This window comes from Cherax quadricarinatus, chromosome 49, assembly GCF_038502225.1.
Source record: "Cherax quadricarinatus isolate ZL_2023a chromosome 49, ASM3850222v1, whole genome shotgun sequence".
NCBI classification, from domain to species: domain Eukaryota; kingdom Metazoa; phylum Arthropoda; class Malacostraca; order Decapoda; family Parastacidae; genus Cherax; species Cherax quadricarinatus.
The window spans coordinates 18,141,215-18,155,657 of NC_091340.1; the positions used below are offsets into that span (position 1 = coordinate 18,141,215).

The 14,443-nt window shown below is 47.3% G+C and overlaps 2 protein-coding genes across 5 annotated transcripts in view; one reads left to right on the forward strand and one right to left on the reverse strand.

The window, feature by feature from the left end:
* The window catches only part of LOC138854111 (uncharacterized), a 423,710-nt gene that overhangs the window by 184,595 nt on the left and 224,672 nt on the right, over positions 1-14,443 (reverse strand). The window lies entirely within an intron of this gene.
* Positions 1-14,443, forward strand: part of LOC138854110 (collagen alpha-1(IX) chain-like) — a 178,888-nt gene that overhangs the window by 14,794 nt on the left and 149,651 nt on the right. The window lies entirely within an intron of this gene.

The following is a 14,443-nucleotide window of genomic DNA, read 5'->3' on the forward strand; positions in this document are numbered from 1 at the left end:
CAGATATACTGTGCTGCCAGACATACTGTGTTGCCAGACATGCTGTGTTGCCAGATATACTGTGCTGCCAGATATGCTGTGTTGCCAGATATACTGTGCTGCCAGACATACTGTGTTGCCAGACATGCTGTGTTGCCAGATATACTCAGGAACAGTGTTGCCAGATATACTCAGGAACAGTGTTGCCAGATATACTGTGCTGCCAGACATACTGTGTTGCCAGACATGCTCTGTTGCCATATATACTTTGTTGCCAGATATACTGTGCTGCCAGATATACTGTGCTGCCAGACATACTGTGCTGCCAGATATACTGTGCTGCCAGACATACTGTGCTGCCAGATATACTGTGTTGCCAGATATACTGTGCTTCCAGACATACTGTATTGCCAGACATGCTGTGTTGCCAAATATACTGTGTTGCCAGATATACTGTGCTGCCAGATATACTGTGCTGCCAGACATACTGTGCTGCCAGATATACTGTGTTGCCAGACATACTGTGCTGCCAGACATACTGTGCTGCCAGATATACTGTGTTGCCAGATATACTGTGTTGCCAGACATACTGTGCTGCCAGACATACTGTGCTGCCAGATATGCTGTGTTGCCAGACATACTGTGCTGCCAGACATACTGTGCTGCCAGATATACTGTGCTGCCAGACATACTGTGTTGCCAGACATACTGTGCTGCCAGATATACTGTGTTACCAGACATACTGTGCTGCCAGACATACTGTGCTGCCAGATATACTGTGTTGCCAGACATACTGTGTTGCCAGATATACTGTGCTGCCAGATATACTGTGCTGCCAGACATACTGTGCTGCCAGACATACTGTGCTGCCAGACATACTGTGCTGCCAGATATACTGTGCTGCCAGACATACTGTGCTGCCAGACATACTGTGCTGCCAGACATACTGTGCTGCCAGACATGCTGTGCTGCCAGACATACTGTGCTGCCAGACATACTGTGCTGCCAGACATGCTGTGCTGCCAGACATACTGTGCTGCCAGATATACTGTGCTGCCAGACATACTGTGCTGCCAGACATGCTGTGCTGCCAGACATACTGTGCTGCCAGACATACTGTGCTGCCAGACATGCTGTGCTGCCAGACATACTGTGCTGCCAGACGTACTGTGCTGCCAGACGTACTGTGCTAACTATTGTAGTCTACTGATCTTTCTTTTTCGATATATTTTCCTCGACAAGTTTCATTGTGATGGACATTTGATCTGGTATTTCCTCTCTACTCTATTCTTCTTTATTCAAACTCGTTTACAAAGTCCTTTTCTGACAATGTTTTTAAAACATTTATTTGAGAAACCAGAACTGTGTTTATCGTAAAATATATTTCTTATAAACATAACCATAATTTTTGAAAGGGGTGGACCGGTGAGCCAGCGGAAGGCCTTAGTCAGAAGACCTAAAGCTCCAGCTGTGGGCCATCGTATAAGACCCACGCCAGGAAACACTTGTCCTATTTCCTGACAAACTTGACCTAATCTGTGTTTAGCAATCCCTTTAGTTAATGCAAACTGGCTAAGTCGCCAACTCTGTAATGTTCTTGGAGGCCTAAGTGAGGCCTATACCTGGAGTTTACCCGGAGAGATTTCCGGGGGTCAACGCCCCCGCGGCCCGGTCTGTGACCAGGCCTCCTGGTGGATCAGAGCCTGATCAACCAGGCTGTTACTGCTGGCTGCACGCAAACCAACGTACGAGCCACAGCCCGGCTGGTCAGGAACCGACTTTAGGTGCTTGTCCAGTGCCAGCTTGAAGACTGCCAGGGGTCTGTTGGTAATCCCCCTTATGTATGCTGGGAGGCAGTTGAACAGTCTCGGGCCCCTGACACTTATTGTATGGTCTCTTAACGTGCTAGTGACACCCCTGCTTTTCATTGGGGGGATGTTGCATCGTCTGCCAAGTCTTTTGCTTTCGTAGTGAGTGATTTTCGTGTGCAAGTTCGGTACTAGTCCCTCTAGGATTTTCCAGGTGTATATAATCATGTATCTCTCCCGCCTGCGTTCCAGGGAATACAGGTTTAGGAACCTCAAGCGCTCCCAGTAATTGAGGTGTTTTATCTCCTTTATGCGCGCCGTGAAGGTTCTCTGTACATTTTCTAGGTCAGCAATTTCACCTGCCTTGAAAGGTGCTGTTAGTGTGCAGCAATATTCCAGCCTAGATAGAACAAGTGACCTGAAGAGTGTCATCATGGGCTAGGCATCCCTGGTTTTGAAGGTTCTCGTTATCCATCCTGTCATTTTTCTAGCAGCTGCGATTGATACAATGTTATGGTCCTTGAAGGTGAGATCCTCCGACATGATCACTCCCAGGTTTTTGACGTTGGTTTTTCGCTCTATTTTGTGGAAGGAATTTGTATATATATATATATATATATATATATATATATATATATATATATATATATATATATATATATATATATATATATATATATATATATATATATATGCTGATGAAGAGAGGGAGGCAGCTATTTCGTGCATTGGTCAGGGAGGTTAAACATCTTTTAGGAGTGAAGAAGAGCAGGATGTGAGTGTGGGGGAGGTGCGTGAGGCATTACGTAGAATGAAAGGGGGTAAAGCAGCTGGAAGTGACAGGATCATGACAGAAATGTTAAAAGCAGGGGGGGATATAGTGTTGGAGTGGTTGGTATTTTTGTTTAATAAATGTATGAAAGAGGGGAAGGTACCTAGGGATTGGCGAAGAGCATGTATAGTCCCTTCATATAAAGGGAAAGGGGACGAAAGAGACTAAAAGTTATAGGGTAATAAGTATACTGACTACACTAGGTAAAGTGTACGGTAGGGTTATTGAAAGAATTAGACTAAGACAGAAAAAAGGATCGTATAAAAAAGAATGAGACTTTCCACTTGGTAGGGGATGTGTGGACAGTGTTTATACTGAAGCATGTGAGGGAATATTATTTAGATAAAGGTAGGGAAGTTTTTATTGCATTTATGGACATATGATAGGCTGGTTAGGGAAGCAATGTGGCAAATGCTGCTAAATGCTGTACAGACTTTTCATGAGGATAGTGAGGCTCAGGTTAGGGTGTGTAGGAGAGTTAGTTTAATATGTTTATTATGCACCCTATACCCATCCTGTGGGAGGTAGTCGAAAGATTACAAAGGAACATAACTGGTCCAGGGACTGGACTAGAAGAGAGGGAGACAACTTCCCGGTAAAAGTAGGTCTTAGACAAGGTTGTGTAATGTCACCATGATTATTTAACGTATTTATAGATGGGGTTGTAAAAGAAGTAAATGCTAGTGTGTTGGGGAGGCGGGCAGGATTAAATTATGCAAAATCAAAATTAAAATGAGAGTTGACACAATTTTTGGGAGATTCTAAAGATAAGTTGCAAAGGTTAGTGGATGAGTTTGGGAGTGTGTGTAAAAGAAGTTGAAAGTGAACATAAATAAGAGTAAGGTGATGAGGGTATCAAATGATTTAGGTCAGGAAAAATTGGATATCAAATTGGAGGGAGGATGTATGGAAGAAGTGAATGAGTTTACTTTAAGTATTAAAGTATCCTTGACTGGTGGTGCACAGCTGATGTGTAGTAGATAGGTTTAAAACCCCATTAACCAAAGTGCTGTCTGTGGACCACGAAGTGGTGTTCTAGAACCACTAATTGGCGTCCTAGAACCCTTTAAACACTCAGTGGCGTCCTAGAACCACTAAGTGGCGTCCTAGAACACTTAAGTGGCGTCGTATAACCAGTAATTGCCGTCCTAGAACCCCTAATTTTCGTCCTAGAACCACTAGAGCCTGTACTCCCTAGAAAGCAGGCGGGAGACATACATGATTATAACACTTTGAAATTCTTGAGGGATTAGTACAAAACTTGCACACGAAAATCACTCACAACGAAAGCAAAAGACTCGGCAGGGGTGTCACTAGCACGTTAAGAGACAATACAATAAGTGTCAGGGGCAGGTGAAATTGCTGCTCTAGAAAATGTACAGAGAACCTTCACGGCGCGCATAACGGAGATAAAACACCTCAATTACTGGGAGCGCTTGAAGTTCCTAAACCTGTATTCCCTGGAACGCAGGAGGGAGAGATACATGATTATATACACCTGGAAAATCCTAGAGGGACTAGTACCGAACTTGCGCACGAAAATCACTCACTACGAAAGCAAAAGACTTGGCAGACGATGCAACATCCCCCCAATGAAAAGCAGGGGTGTCACTAGCACGTTAAGAGACCATGCAATAAGTGTCAGGGGCCCGAGACTGTTCAACTGCCTCCCAGCATACATAAGGGGGATTACCAACAGACCCCTGGCAGTCTTCAAGCTGGCACTGGACAAGCACCTAAAGTCGGTTCCTGACCAGCCGGGCTGTGGCTCGTACGTTGGTTTGCGTGCAGCCAGCAGCAACAGCCTGGTTGATCAGACTCTGATCCACCAGGAGGCCTGGTCACAGACCGGGCCGCGGGGGCGTTGACCCCCGGAACTCTCTCCAGGTAAACTCCAGGCCCGAGACTGTTCAACTGCCTCCCAGCATACATAAGGGGGATTACCAATAGACCCCTGGCAGTCTTCAAGCTAGCACTGGACAAGCGCCTAAAGTCAGTACCTGACCAGCCGGGCTGTGGCTCGTACGTTGGATTGCGTGCGGCCAGCAGTAATAACCTGGTTGATCAGGCCCTGATCCACCATGAGGCCTGGTCACATACCGGGCAGCGGGGGCGTTGACCCCTGGAACTCTCCCCAGATATACTCAAGGTATACTGACTGGGGTCCTAGAACCTATAAGTGGCGCCCTAAAACAGCAAAGTGGTGTCTTAGAACCGGTTCTAAGACACCACTTAGGACACCTAGAATCACTAAGTGGTGTCCTAGAACCACTGGCACTAGGCAGACCACCCTGGCACCACCAGTGATAAAAGTTCTCATCCGAACAGTGCTTGTTTGTGCTCGCCCGCGTCGTTATTAGATCTATATCTGACGTCGATTCAGTTCTGCCGTTCTCTCCTAAAACACTTATCATTCCTTATTTTTTTTAACTATTTTCATTCAATTTTAGATTCACTGGAGAGTGAGGGAAACTGCTGTACTGGATTACTTCTCATAATTCAGTTTATCACATCTCGCAATTCCACCTGACATCTTGTGTCATGATGCGAAGACTTCCGGAAGCTCACTGGCTGCTGTCTCTCCCTCAAAGCAAAGAACACTGACAGTTCGAGACCTGACTTGACCGTCAAATTCTCTAACCTCCAGACTATTAAGGACACATTGTTGACAGCTTCAGCGATACTAACGTCGACCTAATGAACTCCACCTGGCAGGAAGAACCTTCATAACAAGAATTATGACCTGACCTTCTCACCATCACTGAAAGCCAAGAAGCTGGTATTAATAAGAAAACTAGGTCCAGTTATCTGTATGTAAACACCAGACAACATTCGTGCCAACGCAGAGTAAAAACGACCGGGCTAAGACCAAACAAGTAAAAATAATAATAATAATAATAATCTTTATGTACTGCAAGTACATGTACAAGGTATACAGTCCTAGCTTGACATCAATGACATACTACTACATAGAAAGCTCCTTGTTATGCAGAGTATTTCAGGCAAATTAGGTCAGTTTTGTCCTGCGATACGACCCTCAGCAGTCGACTAACACCCAGGTACCCATTTTACTGATGCCAGGGTGAACATTGGACAGCAGGTGACTTGTGGAAACACATCCTATTGTTTTCCAGCCGTACAGTGTGTGAGCTGAGCGCCCTAGCGACCGAGCTAGGGGTCACCTATTAGAACTTTCATCCCAGTATCCGACAGTGCTGAGGATACGTTTTGAGACTCAATGGCAATTCAAGCTCTTCAGGGAGGAATCAAAACTTGGCACTACTGTATCAGTCTAAAAGACTTGTCCAAGGAGCAGTGCTACAAGCCAACACCAGTGGCGGATTTAGATGAAGAGAGGCCCTAGAGCCTAGGCTATTCCTTTTGTGAGGCCCCTCCCAGTCCCCCAGCCTTACCACTAGAGGAAGATGGAAGAATGTTATAAACGAAATTCATTGAAGCCGAGCATAATTACGGGTGTTTAAATATCCTCAGTTCACAATTCCTCCTCTAAAGGAGGCTTGAAAAAGACCTCTACTGAGGCGTGAAGAAAACATCTGAGGTTTGAAAAAGACCTCTCCTGAGGCTTGAAAAAGACCTCTCCTATGGCGTGAAAAAGACCTCTCCTGTGGCGTGAAAAAGACCTCTCCTGTGGCGTGAAAAAGACCTCTCCTGAAGCGTGAGAAAGACCTCTCCTGAGGCTTGAAAAGGACATCTCCTGTGGCGTGAAAAAGACCTCTCCTGTGGCGTGAAAAAGACCTCTCCTATGGCGTGAAAATGACCTCTCCTGTGGCGTGAAAAAGACTTCTCCTGAGGCGTGAAAAAGACCTCTAAGAAATAGCCGCAAGATTAATTGCGCAGTAAGGAATGCCATCTGAATTATTTCCTTGTATATAATTTAATAAAGGTGTGTATGAGACAGTGACTGCTCTTATATAGGACTATGCCTTTGTCTCAGCGTACAAGTGAACGTGCAAAAGTTCACCAGTAAGTTTCAGGTGAACATCTTCTGGTTATGTTGGCATCAACAGTTCAACAGCTTGGTGAATTTCCTGCTTAGATACTGTCAGATTAGCAAGAAAGGAGGAAAACATTTGTGCAACATCACTGTACACAGTAGCTCTTCTTCTTAAACTGGCTTCAAGTGCATCTGGTATAGGAATAAAGGAATCATGACCAGGTGAACTTCCGTCATTTCTTTGTCGTTTCCTTATTCTTCCTGTCACATTTCTTTAATTAACGTTTGGAAAAGTGGCCTTTGCTGGTTGTTCAAGCTCATCAAAATCTTCTCTAATTTTGATTAAAAAAACCTGAAGTGAACTGTACAAGCATGCACAAGTACTCAGTAACAGTTCTGATTTTTGAATGACTTTGCTGACCTTGTGAAAATGACCCAACACACGGGTCCAAAAATTCAGCATAAACATAAATTTCAGTTCTTCCATTTTTTACAAAAGATTGTTAGCTTGAAGCTTGGTATCACCTTTCTCACTACATCAGAGTACAAATGACTGAGGCCTCAGTCAACGTGTCCATCTCACTGCTTTCCTGGAAGGAAAAAATCAATACAGAATCAGTGCTTGTGTCGAGTTATTGGCGTAAGACAATATTATTCTTAAATGGAGAGGAAGGAACATTACTGAAGGGTTGTTTAGAGACTAAAGTGCGTTATGACAGCATGTGTGAGAAAGGCCTATGACAGTGTCAAAAATATTATACACCTTGGCCGGAGGCCTCCTATATTTTGAGGCCTAGGCTTCAGTCTGCCAAGCCTATAGATAAACCAAGCACTGCCTGACACCCTACTGAAACTGTTACAACTGCAATGACTTGGATTCTGATTGTCACAAGAAAGACACCATCTTCTGGTCTGGATATGTGATGAAGTAGGATACAAGTAGACTGACTACAAGAATGAACTACAACCATTCTGCCCGAGCTGCTAAGAAGAGCACCTCACGCTAGCGGCCACGTCTCCTGTCAGGAAAGCTCTAGTCACAAAGACGAAAGTGAATGTTAAGCAAACAACACAAACAGGAATGTTATCTATGCAGACACAGCTAAGCTCCGGACAAACACTTGTACATGCACTCAGTGCACACACATCGAGAGAGATACTCATATATACAACGTTTAGATAAGAGGGCGGGGTATATAACAGGAAAGTTACCCCCTGCCCGAATATGTGGGGATGGGGGGGAGCAGGAATGTCTGGTAGGTGTGGGAGTGTCTGATAGCATAGTTATCCCTTCCTCTGAGTGTTGTGCTCGCATGCGTAACACAAATAACTCGTACTTATTTCCCCAGCATTAAAATCCAACGTTTTCAGTCTTTTTTTTTTAAACCTTATGATTTATATGCAATATATTTTACAGACACGTGTATCAGTATGATAATTGTGATTTTTTTATTTAGCAAAACTGGATAGATCAGAAATTTGTTACCATTGTTCTATATCATAGTTACATAGTGAGAACAAACGCTGTTTCCCTGTCACATTCGATGAGGTGTAGGGGCGATGTGGAGGTGTGGGTGTGGGGTGGTGGTGTGGGGGACGGTGGTGTGGGTGTGGGGACGGTTATGTGGTGATGTGGGTGTGGGAGAGGTAGTGTGGGTGTGGGGACGGTGGTATGGGTGTGGTGGTGTGGGTGTGGTGGTGTGGGTGTGGGGAGGTAGTGTGGGTGTGTGGGGGGGTAGTGTGTCTGGCGGGACAGTTACCCTCGCCTCACGGGTGACTGTCAACCTCATCAAGTTAGTGTGCCACTTGCTCAAGACGTCAGGGCCACCACACACACACTGGCACTCTCGTCAACCTCCACTGCATACCATCACCTTTCTTTGTGCTTCATACCTTATACTACTCTTTTTATGCCTCATACCTCACATTTGTACCTCATACCTCACATTTGTGCCTCATACCTCACATTTTTCTGGCTTACAATGCAGTTTAGAGATCAAGTTCTATTTAAATTTATGATAATTTGTGGTTCTTCACAACATAATATCAATTCTGATATTTATTCTGTATATTTCAAGCTTCGGTTTAAACACGTAAGAACACTTAAATCATTGTCCCTGAGGTTCAATAACCCAGGAAAGCCAGTGTGGATTATTTCTACTGATGCAACCCAGCTGCAGGGGGTTTCCAGGGGCCAACGCCCCCGCGACCAGGTCCACGACCAGGCCTCGTGGTAGATCAGGGCCTGATCAACCAGGCTGTTACTGCTCGGTGCACGTAAACCGACATACTAACCACAGCCCGGCTGGTCAGGTACTGACGTTAGGTGCCTGTCCAGCTCCCTCTTGAAGACACCCAGATACCTACTTTCTGCTAGACCAGGGACTCTTAACCAGGGGTATCCATACCTCTTGGGGGTATGAGGACCAAATAATGGAGGATATCACCAGTTCCGTTGCTAGCTATCCGTATGTAAAGTAAAACCAAGCTACTGATATCTATGGAAGTAAGTCGTACTGGTACCTAATAGGACTGGTGATGGTAATTTCAACAGTCTGGTGAAGGGGTACGACCACATATTGTGGACCGTCATCGTAAAAAAGTTAAGAACCCCCGTGCTAGGAGAACAGGAACAAGAGGTGTAAGTAAACACGACTAACGTTCTCATCAGCTCCGGGATCGAACCTTAGTCACTTGCTTGTAAGTTTTAGTCGCCGCTACTCTTGGTTAGTGAGTGCCCTCACAGGCTGCCACTAACCATCCGACTTACATGGTGTTTTTTTTCCCTTTCATGTAAATAACGATGATCTAACAGTCAGGAATTATATCAAAACAAATGAGGTCTCGATGTTAATTAAATATGATATAAAATACTGCATTATTATTATTATTATAATCATGGGGAGCGCTAAATTCGTAGGGATTGTGCAGCGCATGTGGGGGATGGAAGGTATTCAGGCTCAATTCAGGGAACTGGATCACAGATCCAATTCCCTGGAACAAGAGCCCCTCACCAGCGTCAAGAAACCTCCCTTGAGAGGATAATGGGGGGGGGGGAGACTAGCACTGCAGCCAGACTACTGTTTCATTGTTCGGTTTAGTGTTGGATTACTGGTCAGGTGTTTCCCATGTAAGACAATGTGTCAAGGGTCTTGCTATGCTGCAAGCACTCTGGTGTTGTTCAAGGGTCTTGCTAGGCTGCAAGCACTCTGGTGTTGCTCAAGGGTCTTGCTAGGCTGCAAGCACTCTGGTGTTGTTCAAGGGTCTTGCTAGGCTGCAAGCACTCTGGTGTTGCTCAAGGGTCTTGCTAGGCTGCAAGCACTCTGGTGTTGTTCAAGGGTCTTGCTAGGCTGCAAGCACTCTGGTGTTGTTCAAGGGTCTTGCTAGGCTGCAAGCACTCTGGTGTTGTTCAAGGGTCTTGCTAGATTGCAAGCACTCTGGTGTTGTTCAAGGGTCTTGCTAGGCTGCAAGCACTCTGGTGTTGCTCAAGGGTCTTGCTAGGCTGCAAGCACTCTGGTGTTGTTCAAGGGTCTTGCTAGGCTGCAAGCACTCTGGTGTTGTTCAAGGGTCTTGCTAGATTGCAAGCACTCTGGTGTTGTTCAAGGGTCTTGCTAGGCTGCAAGCACTCTGGTGTTGCTCAAGGGTCTTGCTAGGCTGCAAGCACTCTGGTGTTGTTCAAGGGTCTTGCTAGGCTGCAAGCACTCTGGTGTTGCTCAAGGGTCTTGCTAGGCTGCAAGCACTCTGGTGTTGTTCAAGGGTCTTGCTATGCTGCAAGCACTCTGGTGTTGCTCAAGGGTCTTGCTATGCTGCAAGCACTCTGGTGTTGTTCAAGGGTCTTGCTAGGCTGCAAGCACTCTGGTGTTGCTCAAGGGTCTTGCTAGGCTGCAAGCACTCTGGTGTTGTTCAAGGGTCTTGCTAGGCTGCAAGCACTCTGGTGTTGCTCAAGGGTCTTGCTAGGCTGCAAGCACTCTGGTGTTATTCAAGGGTCTTGCTAGGCTGCAAGCACTCTGGTGTTGTTCAAGGGTCTTGCTAGGCTGCAAGCACTCTGGTGTTGTTCAAGGGTCTTGCTAGATTGCAAGCACTCTGGTGTTGTTCAAGGGTCTTGCTAGGCTGCAAGCACTCTGGTGTTGCTCAAGGGTCTTGCTAGGCTGCAAGCACTCTGGTGTTGTTCAAGGGTCTTGCTAGGCTGCAAGCACTCTGGTGTTGCTCAAGGGTCTTGCTAGGCTGCAAGCACTCTGGTGTTGTTCAAGGGTCTTGCTAGGCTGCAAGCACTCTGGTGTTACTCAAGGGTCTTGCTAGGCTGCAAGCACTCTGGTGTTGTTCAAGGGTCTCGCTAGGCTGCAAGCACTCTGGTGTTGTTCAAGAGTCTTGCTAGGCTGCAAGCACTCTGGTGTTGCTCAAGGGTCTTGCTAGGCTGCAAGCACTCTGGTGTTGTTCAAGGGTCTTGCTAGGCTGCAAGCACTCTGGTGTTGCTCAAGGGTCTTGCTAGACTGCAGGCACTCTGGTGTTGCTCAAGGGTCTTGCTAGACTGCAGGCACTCTGGTGTTGCTCAAGGGTCTTGCTAGGCTGCAAGCACTCTGGTGTTGTTCAAGGGTCTTGCTAGATTGCAAGCACTCTGGTGTTGCTCAAGGGTCTTGCTAGACTGCAGGCACTCTGGTGTTGCTCAAGGGTCTTGCTAGACTGCAAGCACTCTGGTGTTGCTCAAGGGTCTTGCTAGACTGCAAGCACTCTGGTGTTGCTCAAGGGTCTTGCTAGACTGCAAGCACTCTGGTGTTGCTCAAGGGTCTTGCTAGACTGCAAGCACTCTGGTATTGCTCAAGGGTCTTGCTAGACTGCAAGCACTCTGGTGTTGCTCAAGGGTCTCGTTAGACTGCAGGCACTCTGGTGTTGCTCAAGGGTCTTGCTAGACTGCAAGCACTCTGGTGTTGCTCAAGGGTCTTGCTAGACTGCAGGCACTCTGGTGTTGCTCAAGGGTCTTGCTAGACTGCAAGCACTCTGGTGTTGCTCAAGGGTCTTGCTAGACTGCAAGCACTCTGGTGTTGTTCAAGGGTCTTGCTAGGCTGCAAGCACTCTGGTGTTGTTCAAGGGTCTTGCTATGCTGCAAGCACTCTGGTGTTGCTCAAGGGTCTTGCTAGGCTGCAAGCACTCTGGTGTTGCTCAAGAATATCTATGGTCGGATGAGCCGGATTTGTCTCCTAACGTTATGCTGAGCTTTCCCGCAAGTTAGGTCAGTTTTGTCCCAGGATGCGACCCACACCACTCGACTAACACCCAGGTACCTATTTTACTGATGGGTGAATATAGACGTATAGAATATAGGGTCTCGCTAGGCTGCAAGCACTTTGGTGTTGCTCAAGGGTCTTGCTATGCTGCAAGCACTCTGGTGTTGTTCAAGAGTCTTGCTAGGCTGCAAGCACTCTGGTGTTGTTCAAGGGTCTTGTTAGGCTGCAAGCACTCTGGAGTTGTTCAAGGGTCTTGCTAGGCTGCAAGCACTCTGGTGTTGCTCAATGGTTTTGCTAGGCTGCAAGCACTCTGGTGTTGCTCAAGGGTCTTGCTAGGCTGCAAGCACTCTGGTGTTGTTCAAGGGTCTTGCTAGATTGCAAGCACTCTGGTGTTGCTCAAGGGTCTTGCTAGACTGCAGGCACTCTGGTGTTGCTCAAGGGTCTTGCTAGGCTGCAAGCACTCTGGTGTTGCTCAAGGGTCTTGCTAGACTGCAAGCACTCTGGTGTTGCTCAAGGGTCTTGCTAGACTGCAAGCACTCTGGTGTTGCTCAAGGGTCTTGCTAGACTGCAAGCACTCTGGTATTGCTCAAGGGTCTTGCTAGACTGCAAGCACTCTGGTGTTGCTCAAGGGTCTTGTTAGACTGCAGGCACTCTGGTGTTGCTCAAGGGTCTTGCTAGACTGCAAGCACTCTGGTGTTGCTCAAGGGTCTTGCTAGACTGCAGGCACTCTGGTGTTGCTCAAGGGTCTTGCTAGACTGCAAGCACTCTGGTGTTGCTCAAGGGTCTTGCTAGACTGCAAGCACTCTGGTGTTGTTCAAGGGTCTTGCTAGGCTGCAAGCACTCTGGTGTTGTTCAAGGGTCTTGCTATGCTGCAAGCACTCTGGTGTTGCTCAAGGGTCTTGCTAGGCTGCAAGCACTCTGGTGTTGCTCAAGAATATCTATGGTCGGATGAGCCGGATTTGTCTCCTAACGTTATGCTGAGCTTTCCCGCAAGTTAGGTCAGTTTTGCCCCAGGATGCGACCCACACCACTCGACTAACACCCAGGTACCTATTTTACTGATGGGTGAATATAGACGTATAGAATATAGGGTCTCGCTAGGCTGCAAGCACTTTGGTGTTGCTCAAGGGTCTTGCTATGCTGCAAGCACTCTGGTGTTGTTCAAGAGTCTTGCTAGGCTGCAAGCACTCTGGTGTTGTTCAAGGGTCTTGTTAGGCTGCAAGCACTCTGGAGTTGTTCAAGGGTCTTGCTAGGCTGCAAGCACTCTGGTGTTGCTCAATGGTTTTGCTAGGCTGCAAGCACTCTGGTGTTGCTCAAGGGTCTTGCTAGGCTGCAAGCACTCTGGTGTTGTTCAAGGGTCTTGCTAGGCTGCAAGCACTCTGGTGTTGTTCAAGGGTCTTCCTAGGCTGCAAGCACTCTGGTGTTGTTCAAGGGTCTTGCTAGGCTGCAAGCACTCTGGTGTTGCTCAAGGGTCTTGCTAGGCTGCAAGCACTCTGGTGTTGTTCAAGGGTCTTGCTAGGCTGCAAGCACTCTGGTGTTGCTCAATGGTCTTGCTAGGCTTCAAGCACTCTGGTGTTGTTCAAGGGTCTTCCTAGGCTGCAAGCACTCTGGTGTTGTTCAAGGGTCTTGCTAGGCTGCAAGCACTCTGGTGTTGCTCAAGGGTCTTGCTATGCTGCAAGCACTCTGGTGTTGTTCAAGGGTCTTGCTATGCTGCAAGCACTCTGGTGTTGTTCAAGGGTCTTGCTAGGCTGCAAGCACTCTGGTGTTGTTCAAGGGTCTTGCTATGCTGCAAGCACTCTGGTGTTGCTCAAGGGTCTTGCTAGGCTGCAAGCACTCTGGTGTTGCTCAAGGGTCTTGCTAGGCTGCAAGCACTCTGGTGTTGCTCAAGGGTCTTGCTAGGCTGCAAGCACTCTGGTGTTGTTCAAGGGTCTTGCTATGCTGCAAGCACTCTGGTGTTGCTCAAGGGTCTTGCTAGGCTGCAAGCACTCTGGTGTTGCTCAAGGGTCTTGCTATGCTGCAAGCACTCTGGTGTTTTTCAAGAGTCTTGCTAGGCTGCAAGCACTCTGGTGTTGTTCAAGGGTCTTGCTATGCTGCAAGCACTCTGGTGTTGCTCAAGGGTCTTGCTAGGCTGCAAGCACTCTGGTGTTGCTCAAGGGTCTTGCTAGGCTGCAAGCACTCTGGTGTTGGTCAAGGGTCTTGCTAGACTGCAAGCACTCTGGTGTTGCTCAAGGGTCTTGCTAGGCTGCAAGTACTCTGATGTTGTTCAAGGGTCTTGCTAGGCTGCAAGCACTCTGGTGTTGCTCAAGGGTCTTGCTAGGCTGCAAGCACTCTGGTGTTGCTCAAGGGTCTTGCTAGACTGCAAGCACTCTGGTGTTGTTCAAGGGTCTTGCTAGGCTGCAAGCACTCTGGTGTTGCTCAAGGGTCTTGCTAGACTGCAAGCACTCTGGTGTTGCTCAAGGGTCTTGCTATGCTGCAAGCACTCTGGTGTTGTTCAAGGGTCTTGCTATGCTGCAAGCACCCTGGTGTTGTTCAAGGGTCTTGCTATGCTGCAAGCACCCTGGTGTTGCTCAAGGGTCTTGCTAGGCTGCAAGCACTCTGGTGTTGTTCAAGGGTCTTGCTATGCTGCAAGCACCCTGGTGTTGTTCAA